Source organism: Mirounga leonina, unplaced genomic scaffold, assembly GCF_011800145.1.
Source record: "Mirounga leonina isolate KUSES-001 unplaced genomic scaffold, KU_Mleo_1.0 Mir_154, whole genome shotgun sequence".
Taxonomy (NCBI): Eukaryota; Metazoa; Chordata; class Mammalia; order Carnivora; family Phocidae; genus Mirounga; species Mirounga leonina.
The window spans coordinates 32,979,224-32,998,024 of record NW_023270389.1 but is presented as its reverse complement, the minus strand read 5'-3'; the positions used below and the strand labels follow the sequence as shown (position 1 = coordinate 32,998,024).

The following is an 18,801-nucleotide window of genomic DNA, read 5'->3' as shown; positions in this document are numbered from 1 at the left end:
ACAGTAAAAAGTTATATGTGAAAGAAAGATGATAGATGAAAAAGAAAAAGAAAGAAAGAAAGAAAGAAAAAGAAAGAAAGAAAGAAAGAAAGAAAGAAAGAAAGAAAGAAAGAAAGAAAGAAAGAAAGAAAAGAAAGAAAGAAAGAAGGAAAGAAAGAAACACCAATTCCTAGAGATTTCCTGGGAAAAAAAATTTGGTCAGTTCATTTAAAAAGCAGAAGAGGAACTGCTCCCTTTGGGGGGTTTCCACACTGGCTTAGGGGTGTGTAATGCTGGACTCTCAATGGTGAAAGAAGTTCATTCAGAAGTCACATAAAGAAGAATATTCTTTCCCTTTTGGAAAGCAGGATTCATGTAATATCAGACTGAGTAGAATCAGTGTCTGGATCCTGGCTAGGACAATTCCACACACACCCGCCCCCCCAAACCACTTGATTATTTCTGAGTTGTCAGCTTAGAACCAGTGCCCTCAATAGTGAGTTTCCTCAGACTACTTCTATTACATAACGCCAATCAAGGAAATGGTCACAAAAACGGTCAAACATCGACTTGCATTTTAGAACCTTAAGACCAGCTGGTGGTGGTCATGGTGATAATGATGTGGACTGGTCAGTAGGCTAGAGGACAGGGACATAATAGGGGCTTTCCAGGTACCTAAATCCTTATAGACATTTCCTCACTGTGTCTGTTCTCATTCTTTCCAAGTCAAGGCAGAAGAGATTTTGCTACCATTTGGACCTACCTTCCTGCAAAAATTAGTTACCTGTATCTAACCTATTTCAGATCTTGTGTTTGTGGGGTACTGAAGCAAAGACTTGATACTTACAGCTTTCAGAGGTACAGAATACGCACCACATGCGTCCCGCCCACGCCTCTGTGACAGAAACAGATTGTAGTTATCTGTGGCCTATCTGTGCCTCCCGGGATGGCCCGATTCAGAAGAGCCACGAGGGATTACTAAGTAGTGCAGGAGAGTGCCCTTTAACACTCTTTCCAGAATTCTCCACTTTTTCTTCATAGCTCCTCTGTTTCTGTTATTTGGGGTTTATCCAAATCTTCCTGTAAATGAAGATCGTTGGTTTCAAATAGACACAGAATTAGTCATGGCTCATTGTCTTTATTCCTACTTATTCTTGACATGGGAAGAAGTCCTGTAGTTGATCTTCTTTGTCTGGAGCTCTCTTTGAAAAGAACTTCAGCAAACTAATTTACTGATGACACTAAATTGTTTCAAACACTTAAGATATAATGTCATTAAAAAGAAATCATGTTCCCTAATTTTCTCAGCCATCAAGTATTTAAAAAAATTTTTTTACTGAAGATTTGAAGATCAAGGAAAGACAATGCCAAGTTATACAGATTCCTAGTAGTTGATTAAAATACATATAGAAGCTTATAAAAGAACAAAGTGGGCTTTTCTGAAAACCCAAGAGCATTTGGTATTCTAATAGGAAGCAAATTTTCCTAAGTTGGAGTTCAGTTTGTGTATTAAGAAAAACCAGAAAGAATTATTCTCAACACTGGAAATAAGACAAAGAGTAAGAAAGTAAAGTGGTTTTGAAATTTATCAAATCTAAAAGCTCTAAAATCAGTAGTGAATATAACAAATCGTATAACTGACTCAGTGAAAGAATTAATTTGTTCATGACAGAAATAATGAAATACACAAAAAGCTGGTAAACTTCATAAGGCAACTTCCTAAAGCAATTTTAACACATCTACAAAAGTTCCAAATTAGTAACAAATACTTCCTGAACAAATGGTGTGGGCTAGGCATTGTTCTAATTGCTAGGCAAGAACAGAAAAAACTCTTCATTCTAGTGTAATTGAGGGATCCCAAAGGGTAGCTTTAAGTGTCTGTGAATAACAAAATGATTCCATACATGTTCTAGCTCCCCAAATATTTCAATTTCATTGAAATCTCTCCTTTCTGGAAGCACCATCTGCTGTAGAAGTGACAGTACACATGCCCTCTATTTATGGGATCCATAATGAGGCAGAATTTATCTGCTAGATAAAAATGTGGAGTTTATAAAAACAATGAAAAGTCAATCTCCTTTGCCAGTGAGATAGAGGAATCCTTTTCTTTAAATAATTTCCACGGTTCCATCCAGATCCTTTGCTTGCCCAAAACATTTACCTGCATACATTTTTCTACTTTCTGATATTGCATGTCAGGATACTTTTCATATATTCCTCCTATGATTCAATGTAATTTGTAATAATTCATTATCAAATGGGTATTCAGTTCTACGTTTCCACTGATAAACATAGTTTTGAAATATTCTCCCCTGAAGAACACCATACATATTTCTGTGCTAGCTGAAATATTTCATGACTCTTATTTCCTTACAAAGGAAAACTGCATGGCCAATAAACGTAGGAAAAGATGCTGACTAGTAATCGAGGAATTACAAATTAAGACCAATATTACTTCATACCTATCAGATTGGTGAAAATTTTAAGTTGGTATTGACAATACCAAATGTTGATGAAGATGTGACACAAGGGAAATTTCACACCCTGCTGGTGGGAAATGAAATAATAACTTCTTTTTTAAGATTTTATTTACTTATTTGTCAGAGAGAGGGAGAGCGCACAAGCAGGGGGAGCAGCAGAGGGAGAGGGAGAAGCAGGTTCCCCGCTGAGCAGGGAGCCTGATGCAGGGCTCAATCCCAGGACCCTGGGATCATGATCTGAGCCGAAGGCAGCCGCTTAACCGACTGAGCCACCCAGGCGTCCCAAATGAGAACTTCTATAGAGAATACTTTGGTCATCTAGTAAAGTTAAAGATGCATATACACGTGGACCCAACAATTCTACTTCTAGGTATATACCCAAGAGAAAATGGAGAAAAGGGAGCGTGAAAGCTACATTTATACAAAATTATGTAATTTATACATCCGTGAAAATGGTTGATTTAAAACTACATGTATCTATGAGTAATCCTTAAAAACATACTCAAGCAAAGATAAAAAATTGCCGGGTACATGGAGGATGATGCCATTTATATATAAATTATAAATATACAATACAATACTGTTTTTATATCCCTTGTACAAATGCATCCATTTTTGGTGAAAGGATAAAACATGCTGAAATAATAATGAATACCCCTAAGCAGAGAAGGAGAGAAATTGGATTTGACAAGGGTGTATAGAGCACTTAAATTCGTATCTTTAATTTTACAAAAAATCTGAAGCAAGTTTACAAAATGGTAAGATTTGGCAAAGTTTGGTATTGGGTTAACAGTTGTTTATTATTCTATTTTTTCTGTGTGTTAGAAATATTTTTAAATGAGAAAGGAAGTATATGTCATTGGAACAGAGGTGGTTTGCATCGGCAGCTAGAAAACCTGGAGTCAGAAATGAGAAAGTTGGCAGTGTGTATCCTGTCTCGTCCAGCAAAATGCAAATGCTGAATTGGTAGGAATGTGAACAATGACTCAGTCAAGAAAGTGTCTCAGGAGGTCATGCCAAGGGCCCATATCAGTGGCTTAATATTTGAATATTGTGAAAGGTTTACAAAAATAAATTGGGGCTCACTCCCAGAGATTCTGATTTAATTGGTCAAAGAGGGATATCAGTAATTTTAAAAAGTTCCCTGAGTGATTCTAATGTACAATCTGGGTTGAGAGCCACAGGGTGGAATTGGGTATATTTCAGAAATATCCCAGAGTATACCTTCCTTGTCTGTGTTTTCAAATTCCAACTTAAAAAGTGACCTTCTGAGGCCTAGACTCCTACACAGAGAAGGGAGGAGAGGCTCTGTGTAGGGGATATGAATATACTGGGCACCGGAAAATTCATACAATTTATAGAAACAGTTCCTTGGAAGTTCTGTTACTGTAAATCTGCCTACCAGGGAACAATCCATTATGCTGATGAAAACAAATTTCTGAAACCGTGAAGTCAAAAATTAGGCCTTGGAATGTGGGGACACAAATATTAACCTTCAGAAACCTTGTCTAGGTGGCCATCCAGCCTGATTTTCTCACCATCTCACTCTTTTCCTTCTACCTGATCATCAATAACCCCTTGATCGATCATTATCCTCAAGTAACCCCAAATATCTTAACATGATCTGTAAGACTTTATGATCCGGACCCTCCAGCCCCTTGGTCTTGTCTTCCCCTTCACACTACTGAATTGTTTGCCTTACCACCTGAACTTGCCAAGTCGCTGAGATTTCAACCTTAAACAAACTATTCCTTTGCCTAGGATTTTTTCCCAACTCGTTTACCATGACTGCTACCCCCATCTCTATTTTGGACAACTCCCACTCATGTCTCAGGTTTCAAATGTAGAGCTCACATCCCCTGCGGATCCTTCTCTTAATAGTTTTAAAAGTTTGCAGTCACATTTCTATCTATTGGCATAAATAGTTCTCTTTTAGCATTAATATTATTTATCCCATATGAATATTTACTCCTTGTCTATCCATACAATGTTGTTAGCATTTGCCCAAATGCAAAGTGATTTCTCTTAAAACATTGAATCTCCTATATTTTTATCTCAGTCCGAAATGTTTTTTCCTCATTTGTGCATTTGGCAAGCATTAATTGGGAATTTGCTGTGCTCTAGGCCCTGTGCTGGGTCTTGGGAAAACAATCTTGACAAGGATCATTAACATCTACTCATTCTTTGGGTCTCAATTTAGATCTTACTTCTTCCAAGAAGCATTCCTGACTCTTCATCCAGCTTATGTTTCTTTGTCATCCCCTGGTTTCTGGACTGCCCAATAACCCAGTGCTTTTCATACTCTAGAATCATCTGTTTGTTTGCCTATATTCATCTCAGACTTTGAAATCTGTGAAGGCAAATTTAGTTTACTTACTGACCTATCCTCACTACCTAGGCAGTGCCTGGCACTATAGTTAGGGCTTAACAAATATTTATAAAAAGAATAAAATTTTTCTTGGACTATGAGAAAGGATTTGGAAATTTTGAAGATGACAGTGAGATCTCCAGGTGGGCTGATGCTATTGACAGCCAGGCATAGGGAACCAGGGCTTGGGGGGAAATATAAACTAAAAATCTGCAGAGAAGGTAGAAGCAAGAAGTAACAAAGTCTCTGAGCGCATACATGGAAAGAAGAACTGAAGCACAGAGATCGGTCCTGAGGGATAGCCTATGTCCTTCATGAAGAGGCCTCCAGCAGAAGATGCTATGGTTCCAGGTGCCCCTTGTCAGTCACCTCTACATGGGAGGCTGTTGACTGAAAACCCTGCAATCCTCTGCCTGAGGGCTTCTTCCCCTCCAGGGAAGATGCTGGGCCCACAGAGGGCAGGTCAGAGCTGTCGGACAGCCATGTTCTCATCAGCGGTTCTCAATCACTAATGACAAATTGAGAGTTGGTAGGAAAGCAGTGGCCTAATCTATGGAAACTCTGACTCTGTCCCAGCGTTTTCAGGTCAGCTATCCTTGCTCTCTGGAAACAAATTACTGTCTGAGGTCTTGGTGCCTCCTACCCTTTGAGTATGGACACACAGTGTGACCAGAATCCAGGAGATATCGCAGAGACAGTTCCTGAGTTTACTGACTTATGTTCATGCTAAGGACACAAGGACATCTGTGCTTTATGAAACTTTTAATCATTTTTTTTTTTAATGAGTAACAATCAGACAATACAGTTGGCTATTGGGACAAAAGATCCTTTGCTCCCTTTTGGAAAATCCCTATATCAGACTAAGAAAGACCGGTGCTTTCTGTAGGATGGCAAAGGAATATTATATTTGACCCCAGAACTTCCATAGCATCTAGCAAACACCAATGTTTCTAGTTAACCTAGTAGATACATATAATCTAGTAGAATAACTAGATAATAAACAAACTAGTGTTTGCTTTTGTTTCTTAATTCTTCCAAATTCTCTTCCAGATCACATTTCTAGAATATTCATGCAAGTTAACTGGTGACAAATTAATAGATACAAATTAAATCTTAGCCTTATTGAATATTTCATCAATTTAGCCAATAGCATCATCTTTTGTAAGTATTTGGAATTATAGCATTTCGAATAGGAATATATTTTTAGAAATAATATGATTCTGTGGCTTTTGAACATGGCTGGTCATTACAATCGCCCAAAAGCATGTTAAAAATAAAGATTCCTACAACCCAAATTAGTTCAAATAACTTAGAAGCCTCAGGTGAAGGATCTAGAAATTTTGGGTTACAACCCAAATTAGTTCAAATAACTTAGAAGCCTCAGGTGAAGGATCTAGAAATTTTGTTTTTAATAATCTCCCAGGTGACTCTTTTGCAGTTTGGCACCAATATTTGAATAATTTTTGAAGGCTGCTGAACATTTCATTCCTTTGCCTTATGCAAGACTGTTTGTGTTAGTATTATCCCTGAAGAGCTTTACTAGTTTCCTCTGGGGCTTGAAGTTTGCTAAGGCATTATCTCCTTTATTCTTTTGGCGTGGAGACAAAATTTGTTTAGCTGCTCTTTTTACTCATTGGTCTTACTGAGTCCTGCCATTTGGAACTACACAGAATGAATCTAACGCTACTTCACGCTTTTGATACCAGCTGTGTCCTTCTCTTTTATAGGCCAAGTATTTTACTTCTTTAATTAATTATATTATAGATTCAAGTTATTGTACTATTGTCTTCACCCACTATTGGTTACAACCCAGTTTGCTTATGCTCCTTCTAGAGTATGGTGGACTCAACATCATGCAGTGTAATCAGCAAAGAGAAGAATGAGATCATTTCCCTTTTCCTGAACACTATACTTGCATGGATGTCTTCCAAGGTAACAGAAGTGACTTATACTGTTCTATCACAGTTTTGGCTAATATTGAGTTAATTAAAACCTGAACTTATTTTCACAATGTGCTGCTCTTATTCCACGTTAGTTCCCATGCTGAACTTATGCATTTGAACATCTAAAGATTTTTTAAAAATTAAGTACCCGTATTTAAAATAAGATACATTTGTAACATTTCTTCATAATTAGATCCGATCAAAAGTTTTCCTAGGTCAATGTTATTTTGCATCCTCAGTCTTTTAACCAGCTCTGGTTATTCATTCCTACTTCATATCAATCACAAATTTTATACACAAGCCATCGATAATTCTTTCAAGTCACTGAGAGGAACAAAGTCAGGCTTCCGTTTAGGGTACAATTATCACTTGCAAGGAATCATTATTTTGTAAGGATTAAAATAAAAGTAAAATGAGTTTAACTTAAGCACGAACTCATAGATCATGCATGTGCTTCATGATCATGCACATTCAGTAATGTTTTATAGACATTGACTGTATTTCTCAACATGTGGACTTTAAAAGGGTTTAATCTCTATCTGGAGTTGGTGAGTCTTATTACTACTTTACTCTAGGTATTCTCTGATTTATCTGACTTACATAATTAAGTTCACTTCCTCCCTTCCCCCAGGGGTTTTATTTTAATTCTCGTAAGAGTTCCTGTAGGAAATAGGAACCAAGGTACATTGCATCTGCTTTTCGATTCTTCTTTTTCTTGTCCTGAGGTTAAAGAGTGTGACGACATTCACTCTGAAAGTTGGTTTTAAATCTCTGTGTTTTTGTTAGAGAATAAGCTAATGTTAGGAATAATCATATGATTTGGAATAAGACTAAATATAAACTCCTTAAACCAAAATAAAAAAGCTTTCTACTTAGTGGCACTTAAAGGTAAAGCTCATACAAAGCTAGATTCAGAGCTCCTGTCAAAATCTGAAGACACCTTTCCCAGTCCCACATTGTCTCCATCCTATCTTAAAATCACTTTCAACTTTTTCTTTTCTTTGGATTCCTTTTGCAATTTCTATAGTTTCCAACCATCATCTCTAACACAGTCTTCTACAATAGCTTCCCAACTTATCTCTCTTTTTCCAGTCTCCAAAAATCAGATATGGAGGAGAATATAAAACAATAAGGAAACCTTGAAATCAATATCATAAATAATTACACCATTTTATGGTAAAGTCTATCATATAATTATTATACAGTAATGTTTCAATGCAGTTACTAGCATCTGGATGTTATTCATGGGGAAATTGTGAAATAGCCCCTTCTTCCTTTTTTAAGATGAAAAGGTAAAGTAAGGGAATGTTTTAATATCTTTAAATTATTCAAAATTCACAAATTAGCTCCCTGAAATCTATATTTCAGCCCCATTTATTTCTAGTTTGTATCCCCTTCTTCCAGCATTCCAGGTGGGTCCTTTGAGATGTCTAGCTCTAGAAGTTTTTATTGAGGAGTTGAGAAGTCAGAGCCAGACTTCTTCCCCATCTCTCAGGCCATTGGCTGCCATCTGTGGTGAATTATTAAAATTACTTTGGAAGCTTTTTGTTAATATACAGGTTCCCACGCCTGACCTGAGAACAGCTGAATCTAGTTAACCGCGGGCAGGCTGGGAACTTACGAATTTAAAAAGCTCCCCAGGTGATTTTGATGATCAGCCCAGGTTGTGAGGTCACAGCCTTAGGAAATTGGTAAATGGGTAAGAGATATCTGAATGCCATTGAGAGGAAGTATGCACCCTAAATATAAAATGTCACAGTTGCTACCAGTTGATGACATGTAAATGAACTCTATGAGAATTGATTCAGAGACTGAACATGCAAACTTATCGCTTGTGATTTTGTTTTTTTTTAAATAGTATAAACCCCACTGTTAGGATTAAAAATGATAATTGTCATTACACTGACTTGAAGAGTGAGGTTAATATTTAGCATGGTTTCAAGTAGATAATTTCAACAAACTACTTCCTTGGTAACATCCTAGACCTGATTATGTCATAATATCACACCACTTCCAAAGTCACTAAGTCAAACATCCTGCTCTCTGTCTATACCCTCTGTGTTGAGCTTATTTATTTAACGACTCACTCTTGAAATTTGTTTGACCACATTATGGACTCCATCACCCCTGTCCCCCAAATCCACCTGCCCACTCTGTCTTCAGTTACTCAATCAGTGAAGAGACCATAAGCCACAAATTCAATAGCACTCCTGCCAATAACACAAGCACATTGCTTTTCTGTTTTCCTACTACAAGAGTTTGGAAAACCCTATTTTCCACTTTCTCTGCACCTTCTTCTTCATCAACTGCAGGTGGCAATCATGGATAAATTCAGGGTAACCAACTGCAAATGGGTTTTCTACCTTGCATGGCAACCTTGAAATTGTTTTCTTCCTCAGTCATTTTTTTAAAGATTTTATTTAATTTGAGAGAGAGAGAGAGAGAAAAAGAGCAGGGGGGAGGGGCAGAGGGAGAAGGAGAAGCAGACTCCCTGCTGAGCAGGGAGCCCAATGCGGGGCTCGATCCCAGGACCCTGAGATCATGATCTGAGCCAAAGGGAGACACTTAACCAACTGAGCCACCCAAGTGCCCCAATAGTAACACTTTTAAAAGAACATTGCCACCCCCCTCACTTTTGCCAATCCATCAAGCTATAATACCTTTAAAGATTTGCCATTGTTTTTTCTTTGTTTGTTTCAGAGGTAGAATTTAGTGATTCATCAGTTGCAAATGACACCCAATGCTCATTACATCAAGTGCCCTCCTTAATGCCCATCACCCGTTGTTTTTAAGCTAAAACCCCAAATCCTTAACATCCTTGAAATCTTTGGTCTACAAGAAGCTGAATTGTCTAGCTCTTGCTGATCTTTCTAGCCTCACCTTTTATTGCTGTCCTCCTAGCTTTCTCTCTCTTCCTAAGTCATGCCACAGAGCTGTTAATATTCTTTGGAATGGAGAAATGATCAAGGTTCCTACAGACTAAATTAAGACAGAGGGATAGAGTTGATGTAACAATAAGTAGGACAAAAAAGGTGTATTGACAGCCCTGCCAAATGAAAGCAAACTGCTTCGGGGCGTTTTTACTAACAGGTAGAGAGAAAAATATTTTCTGGATCAATAGCTGTGTAGCAAATAGAAGGGTCAGTGCTGATTGGCACCATCAACTGGAGTTATCATCTCCTTAAGTTAATGCTAAGCCAATATCATTTCATGACCATTTCTCCCCTGCATAGGCCAAACAGGTGAGATGAATGAAGATGTAGAAATTATGAGTTCTGAATCCTTTAGGTCTTTGATGGTTGCATTTATCTCGGCAAGTTCTCCAGGAAATGAGATTGCTTTTGGTTTACTCTTTTGGTAAGTAGTGGCAGTTCTAGGGGTTTCCACTAGCCAGTTTCTCTGACTTTCCTACCAGGATAGTCCTCAATACAACACTCAGAGGAACAATATTTGGATTCTTCCAGTTTTTGAGTATGTATTCAACTATGCATTCAAGAATTGAAAATATCTATGAAATGTGTCCAGGACCACATGGGCTCACTTTGATATGGACCTGAGTCAAAATTCCACTCGCCATTAATTTATATCAAAGGTCAACCTTAATCAATTAGCCATTTCCAGTGCTCTTCATTCCTTTGTATAGGTCAGTACTTCCATTTTTTCCTGAAGAATTTCCTTTAACATTTCTTATGATGGTATGCTCATGATGAATCCTTTCAGTATGTCTGAAAGAAAATATTTGTTTTGCTTTTATTTTTCAAAGCTATTTTCACTCGTTAAAAAATTCTAGTTTGAGGACGCCTGGGTGGCTCAGTCGGTTAAGCGTCTGCCTTCGGCTCAAGTCATGATCCCAGGGTCCTGGGATCAAGTCCCGCATCGGGCTCCCTGCTCCACGGGGAGCCTGCTTCTCCCTCTGCCTCTGTCTCTCTCTCTGTCTCTCATGAATAAATAAATAAAATCTTTAAAAAAAAAAATTCTAGTTTGAAAGCTTTACTTTTAGCACTTTAAAGATGCCGTTTCTCTGTCTTCTTGTTTGCATTGTCTCTTGACAATAAATCTTCTGTCACCCTTACCATGATTTCTCTGTCCATAAGATGTTTGTCTCTGACTGCTTTTAAGATTTTATTATTTTTATAATTAGGTTTGAGCAATTTGATTATGGTGTGTCTTGGTGTAGTTTTTTTTTTTTCTTCTTCTTCATATTTCTTGTGCTTAGGATTCATTGAGCTTCTCCGATATGTGCATCATGGTTTTCATGAAATTAGTAAAATTTTTGGCCACTATTTCTTTAAATTTTTTGTCCTCTTAACTTATTCTCTTTGAGAACTCAAATGACATGTATTAAGTCACTTGAAGTTATCCCACAGCTCAAAGATGCTCTGCCCTTTTCTTTCTTCTCTTTGTTTCATTTGGATAGTTTGCATTGTTATGTCTTCATGTTTACTGATCCTGTTTTCTGCAATGACTAATCTGTTAATCTTATCTACTGTATTTTTCATTTCAAATATTGTAGTTTTCACCCCCAGAATTCAACTTGGATCTTTAAAAAAAAAAAAAAGATTTATTTATTTATTTGAGAGGATGGGGAGAGGCAGAGGCAGAAGGAGAGGGAATTTCCAGCAGACTCCCTGCTGAGCATGGAGCCCAAGGTGGGGCTGGATCCCACAACCCTGAGCCTAAATTCAAGAATTGGCCACTTAACTGATTGAGCCACTCACGTGCCCCAAGGTGGATCTTTTTTAAAAATACCTTCCATGCCTTTACTTATCCTTTTGCACATACAAATATGTCTTTATAACTATTTTACTGTTCTTGTCTGCTCATTCTAACATCTGTGTCAGTTCTGGGTAGGCTTTAATTGATTGGTTTATTTCCTCACTATGGACTGTATTTTCTAGCTTTTTTGCATAGCTGATAATCTTTTTATTGGATGCTAGATATTATGAATTTATGCTATACATCAGTTACTAGATATTTTTGTACTTCTACAAATATTCTTGAGTTTTGTTCTTGGGTGCAGTTAACCTACTTGAAAACTGATCCTTTTGCATTTTAAAGTTGTTGGGGTTTTTTTAGATGGGATAAGAGCAGTGCTTAATCTCAGGCTAATCATTCTTACCACAGAATCAAAATCTTCTGTTATTCTACATACTGCCTTGTGAATCTTGAGGTTTTCCCATCAAGCCTTTGAGAATGGGAACTCTTCCTACCTTTTTGTGAGCAGTAGACACTTTTACAGTTAATCTTTTTGGGTGGCTTTTTTCCTGTCCACAGGCATTGTTTTCACACGTATATATTGATTGGTAATTAGCTGAATACTCAAGGGACCCTCTATAGATCTCCAGAGTCCTTTTTTGTGCAATTCTCTCTTCTTTGTGTCTCTGTCCTGTAAACTCTACCTTCCTTGGTCCTATGGTCTCCCCTGACTCAATATAGTCTCCTCAACTCATGGAGTTTACTGCACTCCACATCACAGGGTCACTGTCCTTTGTTCTCTGATATCCAGTGTCTTCTACATCCTTATTTTATATATTTCATCCATTTTTTTTTATTGTTACACATGGGAGGGCAAATCCAGTCCTGTTTCCCCATCTTTCCTGGAAGCAGAAATTTCCTTAGTGTTTAGATACCTTCTTCTGCAATAGACCAAAGAAGTGCTGGCATCTCAATTTTATTCAACATGGGCCACCTTTGAGTTTAGGTTTAAGTCAACCAATGGGGTGAGCTGTTAGAACCACTCCTAGTTGCCTAAGTGAATACATCAAATTCAGAATCTCTTTTTAGTGCTCCATGTTAAATCTGGCAAAATATTACACTGTATTTCTTCTACCCTAATCTAACATTGTTAGGATCCATTCCCATTCATATTTCCCAGGTTTCTGTGGATATAAATTGGAAAAAAACCTTGAAATTCTTTTCATGCATATGACTCCATCTCTCGGGTCACATATGTACCCAACCCTGGAAACTGATAGAATTTGAAAATGTCATTGGTCTAGCAGAAATGACAGCTGGTTGAAGTGGGTCTTGGTAAGGATCAGCATTCATAATTTCTTTTTTTTTTTTAAAGATTTTATTTATTTATTCGAGTGAGAGAGAATGAGAGAGAGCGCGAGAGGGAAGAGGGTCAGAGGGAGAAGCAGACTCCCTGCTGAGTAGGGAGCCCGACGTGGGACTCGATCCCAGGACTCCAGGATCATGACCTGAGCCGAAGGCAGTCGCTTAACCAACTGAGCCACCCAGGCGCCCCGCATTCATAATTTCTTTGGGGAGCTCATTAAAGCTTCTTCAAAATAAATGTTTCTCATTGCACTGTAACTTGGCTACCCTTTGAATTTGACTTGACGTTGGTTTTTCAGAACTTGTGACTCCTTGGCTATAAGAGATAGGTTTTTTTTTTCGTGGCATTAAACATTTTTTTCTTGTTCCCTATACTAATCCTGAATTGAAAATTTAAAGACTTGAGCTTATCATTTTCTTTCCCCAAGTTTTCCAGTATACTTGGAATCAGTCAATAGACCATACAGTCCCTAGAGTCTCTTCATTTCCATTAAAATACGTTCTATAGGCTGATGCAAAAATAAGAAATACATTTATTTCCTCCTGAAATGCATGAGGCACATGTTGTTTATTCACAAATCTCCTAAGCATGGAGTTGTTTGGCTTTGTCAGTACATGTTAAGGGGCTGGAGTTTGCAGCAAAGTTACCCAGGTGTTTTCTTGTGGAGTTATTATTCTGTGCCAGTGGCAAATTCATTTAAGGACATGCATTTGAAAATCATCACAGTGACTCTTGCCTGGGGTTGACAGGCTAAATTCCACTAGATTTTGAGCTATAAAATTAATGCCTTCTAATGTTTCAGTTTAGTTTAGGTAAGGTTAGTTTAGGTTATGGTCTCAGTTGTATAATTAAAAACTCTTTAGTCATGATAAAGGTTTTGTCTTTTGAGTGTTCTGGAAAGAGAACCATAAATTCCAGCTAGAATCCCTGACTCAAAAAGACATTTTGGAAACCTTGTTACTGAATACAAATCTTAATAAGCAAAGCTAACACTAAATAATGCTGTGTAGCTGACTACTTATCCTAAAATTCACTGCCGTAAAAACCAGTATTTTCTCATGCTCATGCTTCTGCAGGTTGACTACAGTTTGGCTCATCTAGGATGGGCTCAGCTGGGTGACTCTGCTTTCGAAAGAGTCACTGGGCTTGACTCCACGCTCTAGTCTGGATACAAGCCTGCCCCCCATGTTTTTATTCTAAGGCCCAGTCTAAAGGTCAGTGGCCATATAGGGCATGCTCTTTTCATGGTAGATTATCAAAATGTAAGGGGGCAAGCCCAAATGTAGAGGTATGTTTAAGGTTTCTGCTCATGTCAAATGTGATTAGGTTGTGCTGAGCAAAGCAAGTCACGGGGCCAAATTCAACAGCAATGGGAGAGTATGGGGATGTGGATTCCTCTACAATGTGAGGGTAGTGAATGTTTCCTAAATCATTCTGGATCAAATAATTCCACTTCTACAAATCTATCCTAAAGAAATAATCCAAAAGTTACCAATCTCTTCATTTGTAGTAAGATTAAAATGAACTGATAAAATACCTAACTAGGCAATGATAGGGGATAGTTAAGTAAAGTAGGATATATCCAGGGAATATTATAGACACCTACAAAAAATGATTATAAAAATATTTATGAAATATTGAGAAGTAAAAAAATCAGCATGAAGCAGAAAGAAAAAAATTGTCAGTTATAAAACAAATACCAGAGTGCTGCATCAGCATTTTAGAGGAATGACAAAAGTCTTCTTAGGGAAAAACTGCTCTTCTCTTTAGGAAAGGTTGAAGAAGGGGGTTTTCTAGCTCAGAAGAGGGAGGCTGCAGGCCAGTCTAGATGGGAGAGGTTTAGGAAGATCAGGAGCCAAATTGCTCAGCATAATAAGTTTTTGCATTGGCAGCTTAAAAAGATAGAATTTAGGGGCACTTGATCAAGAAAGAGAGAAGGAAAAAGAAGGTCAACAATATACGAGTGCCTGGGACTAAGGAAAAGTTGCTTTTGTAATGAAAATGAACATCTAATTTCATAAGAATACTTAATCTTAATTTTTAACTTTACATCATATGTGTTTATATGCTTAATCTTAATTTCATAAGAATACTTAATCTTAATTTTTAACTTTACATCATATGTGTTTATATGCATATTTTTTTAGTTACAGAAATTTCATTTTGTCCTGATGAGAATTTTTATTTGCTCTCTTACAAACTTTTAGTTTATTACATAGTAATAAGAGCATGATAAATACTGAAAATCAGTTAATATTTGGATAAAAACTTGATAGTTGCTTTACCCATCAGTTGCAGAACTGGGGGCCAATTGGTTAACCAGTTGGTTGTATTTAAACCTCAGACGTGTAGGTTAGTGAACTTGAGCAACAGTAACAACTGCTATTTGTTTTTAAGTCATTTTCCTGCGTTTTTTTTTTTTTTGCAATAATATCCTTCTACTATTGCTAAACCTTTATAAAATACTTTTTTCCCCTTAAATCATGCAGCAGCAATGTGGTTTTGGTGTTTTGGAGAACACTGGAGTGGAAGCTACATGATAAGAGAAATGGTAACAGGTGTAGTAGAGGAGTCAGATGAGTTTAGGGATCCAGAACAATATCATCCATAACTTTCTGGAATGATGGAATGCTCTACATCTGCCCTGTCTGATATGATAGCCGCCTGTAGCCACCTGTGCCTATTGAATATTTACAGTGTGGTTAATGTGACTGGGGAACTGAATTGTTAACTAATTTGAATTCAAATAGGCACATGTGGTTAATGGCTACCATATTGGAAATCCCAGAGCGGGCTAGAGAAAACTTGAAACCATGGGTGAAAAAGAATCAGAAGAAAGTAAGCGGGTTCTCTGTCATTCAGAAATCTCAAAACTAGTGCAGAGGGCACTAGATTTCTGGGAATCATATGAAATAGAAGCTTAAAACATTTTCTTTCGTTATTTAAGAAAGAGTGACCCTAAAATGTTGAACGGTAACACATACATTGTATGAATTTAAAGTTACAAAGCAGATTTTTATGTTCTGAGAAAAGATTAGAAGGATATATTTCAAAGCATTACCTTTAGATGGTGTGATTATAAATAATTTCTCTTTTTTCTTTATACTTATTGCACTACTCAGATTTTCTCCATAAGCATGAATAAGTTTTTATTTTTATCTTTGTTTTAAATTGAATTGGTTGTTTATCTGGATCATATTTTGAAGTGTTAGTGACCCACCCTCCCAAATTTCCCCATTTCCTTCCCCATTCAATTGATCAGGTTACTGACTAACTGGGCTACCTTGCTTCTGGGAAAGTATGTGGTCAGTAGGAAGCCAGAAGTTCTCTGCAAGATTTCCGGTGTTTTGTTTGAGTGTGTAAAGATTTGTAAAATTTTTAAGAGAAATTGGGTGTTTAGAAGAAACAGAAGGAGGACAGGGGTGAAACTTGCCCCCAGAAAGCAGTGATTTCTAGGGACTGAGGGAGGGGTCTGTGCATTTCAGAGGACAGGGGACCAGAATGAGCTTTCTGGCAGTGCTGGGGTCTTGCATGATTTCCCAGGGAAATGTCTGCGTTATCTGCATAGGGAGAAGAACTTATTGACCCTGCGTTTCCTGCCTTACAAGAATGCCTCATGTCTCAAAGATGGTGTGGAAATAGCAGAAAGCTTCCATCCCTGAATTCGTCAGACAACGGCAAAGAACATTTCAGTGATAGCCTGTGTGGACCAAAGGTTCAACCCCCAATACCCTGTCCTTTGAGTTTGATACATCCCTGGGATGGGTGTGGATGGCACGGGAAGGAGTGAAGAGGAATTTTCCACCAGCTAAGAAGGAAGAATTTAATTAAATTAGTTAAATTAAAATTAAGTTGACTTAAGAGGTTGAAAAAAAGAACGTGGAGAAAACAGAACCCTTATTCATTGCTGATGGGAATGTCAAATGGTACAGCCACTATGGAAAAACAGTTTGGCAGTTCCTCAAAAAGTTAAACATGGAATTAGCGATATGATCCAGCAATTCCACTTCTTGGTGTATACCTCAAAGAATTTAAAGCAGAGACTCCAGCAGATACTTGTACACCAACGTTTACTGCAGCATTAGTCACAATAGCCCAGATGAGGAAAAGACCCAAATGTCCATCAATAGAAAATGGAGTTTTAAAAAGTGACATATAGGGGCGCCTGGGTGGCTCAGTCGTTAAGCGTCTGCCTTCCACTCAGGTCGTGATCCCAGGGTCCTGGGATCGAGCCCCACATCGGGCTTCCTGCTCAGCAGGAAGCCTGCTTCTCCCTCTCCCACTCCCCTTGTTTGTGTTCACTCTCTCACTGTGTCTCTCTCTGTCAAATAAATAAATCTTTAAAAAAAAAAGTGACATATACATGCAATTGCATATCATTTGGCCTTAAAAAGGCATGGAATTCTGATTCATGCCACAACGCAGATGAACCTAGAAGACATTATGCTGAGTGTAACAAGCCAGACACAAAAGGACAAATGCTGAGTGATCGCACTTATGTGGGGTCCCTAAAATAGACAACTTTATAGAGGCCGAAAGTAGAACAGAGGTTACCAAGGGCTGGAGGGTGGAGAGGCTGGGGAGTTCTTGTTTAAGGAGCATAGCATTTCAGTTTGGGATGATGCAAAAGTTCTGGAAAGGGGTAGTGGTGATGGTTGCACAATATGGTGAATATACTTCATGCCGCTGGATTATAGGCTTAAATGTGATTAAAATGGTAAGTTTTATGTTACGCCTATTTTAGCACAATAAAAAAAAATCCTTAAAAAAGCATTTAATCTCTGTTTTTGTGTTCTTAAGTTTTATTAAGTGGGTTCAGAACAGTTTTTACTCTACAGTTAAGTTAGCTTTCGTGGTAAGGCAACAGCCTTTTAGGTTTCTACCTGATGCCCTCTGTGTTGCGGTCTCTCTACCTTTGTCAGTGATCGTTCCTAGCCTTGCTGAGCCTCGGAATTTTCTGCCTTTGTCCTTCTGGTGCTCGTTTCTCTGGCTTCGGGTGATTTCTCATACACATGTAGCTAGTACTCAGCCAAATACTTGAAAGTATCCCTCTGTTGATTTCCGAGCAGTTTGTCTTCTCTCTGATGCTCAGCCCCGCAATTCTAGCCACCTCGCGCCCCGCAGACTCCAATCTCTGCCTGTCGACCTGGCGAGGCTGCTGGCTCCCTGCACTGTATCACCGGTGACTGTCTCCAAGTAGCAAGCTGTTCCTGCAGTAAAGCGCACCTTGTCTGTTTGTTTCCCTTCTCACGAAGATCACGGTCCAAAGTTGCTGCTTGTATGATGTCCCAGGCAGGTGACCCTTCAGGGATTCCTGGAGCTCTTTCTGTGTGTAGCCCTTCCACTCTGGTTCTCTGCCCAGAAACTCCTGCCACTTCAGACTCCCTGAACGCTGCTCTCTATCTCTTAAAGTCTTTGAGCCCACTGTGTTCTGCCTGGGTTTTCCCTCTTTCCATTGTGACCCAAAATAGGGGTCCACCTAGGAGCCAGAGCAATCGTTTCTTTTTCACTCCGTGTCATTTAATATCTGAAACTTGCCGTGCGTATTTTATCCAGTTTACTTGTTGTTTATTGGTATCAGGGCACGTCTGGGACTAGTTATGCTGTCTGGCCTGATCTGGACGTGTGAATTACTGTATTTTTAATTTTTAGAATTTTTGGTTTTTTAAAAAAAAACAGATTGGACTCTTTTCATTATGTCTTGTTCTTATATTATGGTTTCCACTCTTTACTTCCCTTCGGAACATTGTGAACATCCTTAATGTAAGGCATGTTCATCTTTTTTCTATTATCTGTATTTCTTTGGATGTGATTTATCTAATTCACTGCACTCTCTCTCTTCCCTAGTTCTTTCGCTCCTCATGTGGGATACACATTTTTATTAGGAATTCTTCTTCCGTGGAAGCTAGTTCCCCAGGAATCAAGTGTACTAATTTGTGGAGGTTTTCTCTGTGGGGCAGAAGCACATTT

General features: G+C 38.2%; 1 protein-coding gene across 1 annotated transcript in view; it reads right to left on the bottom strand.

Moving 5' to 3' along the window:
* The window catches only part of CR2 (complement C3d receptor 2), a 66,771-nt gene that overhangs the window by 47,261 nt on the left and 709 nt on the right, over positions 1-18,801 (bottom strand). The window lies entirely within an intron of this gene.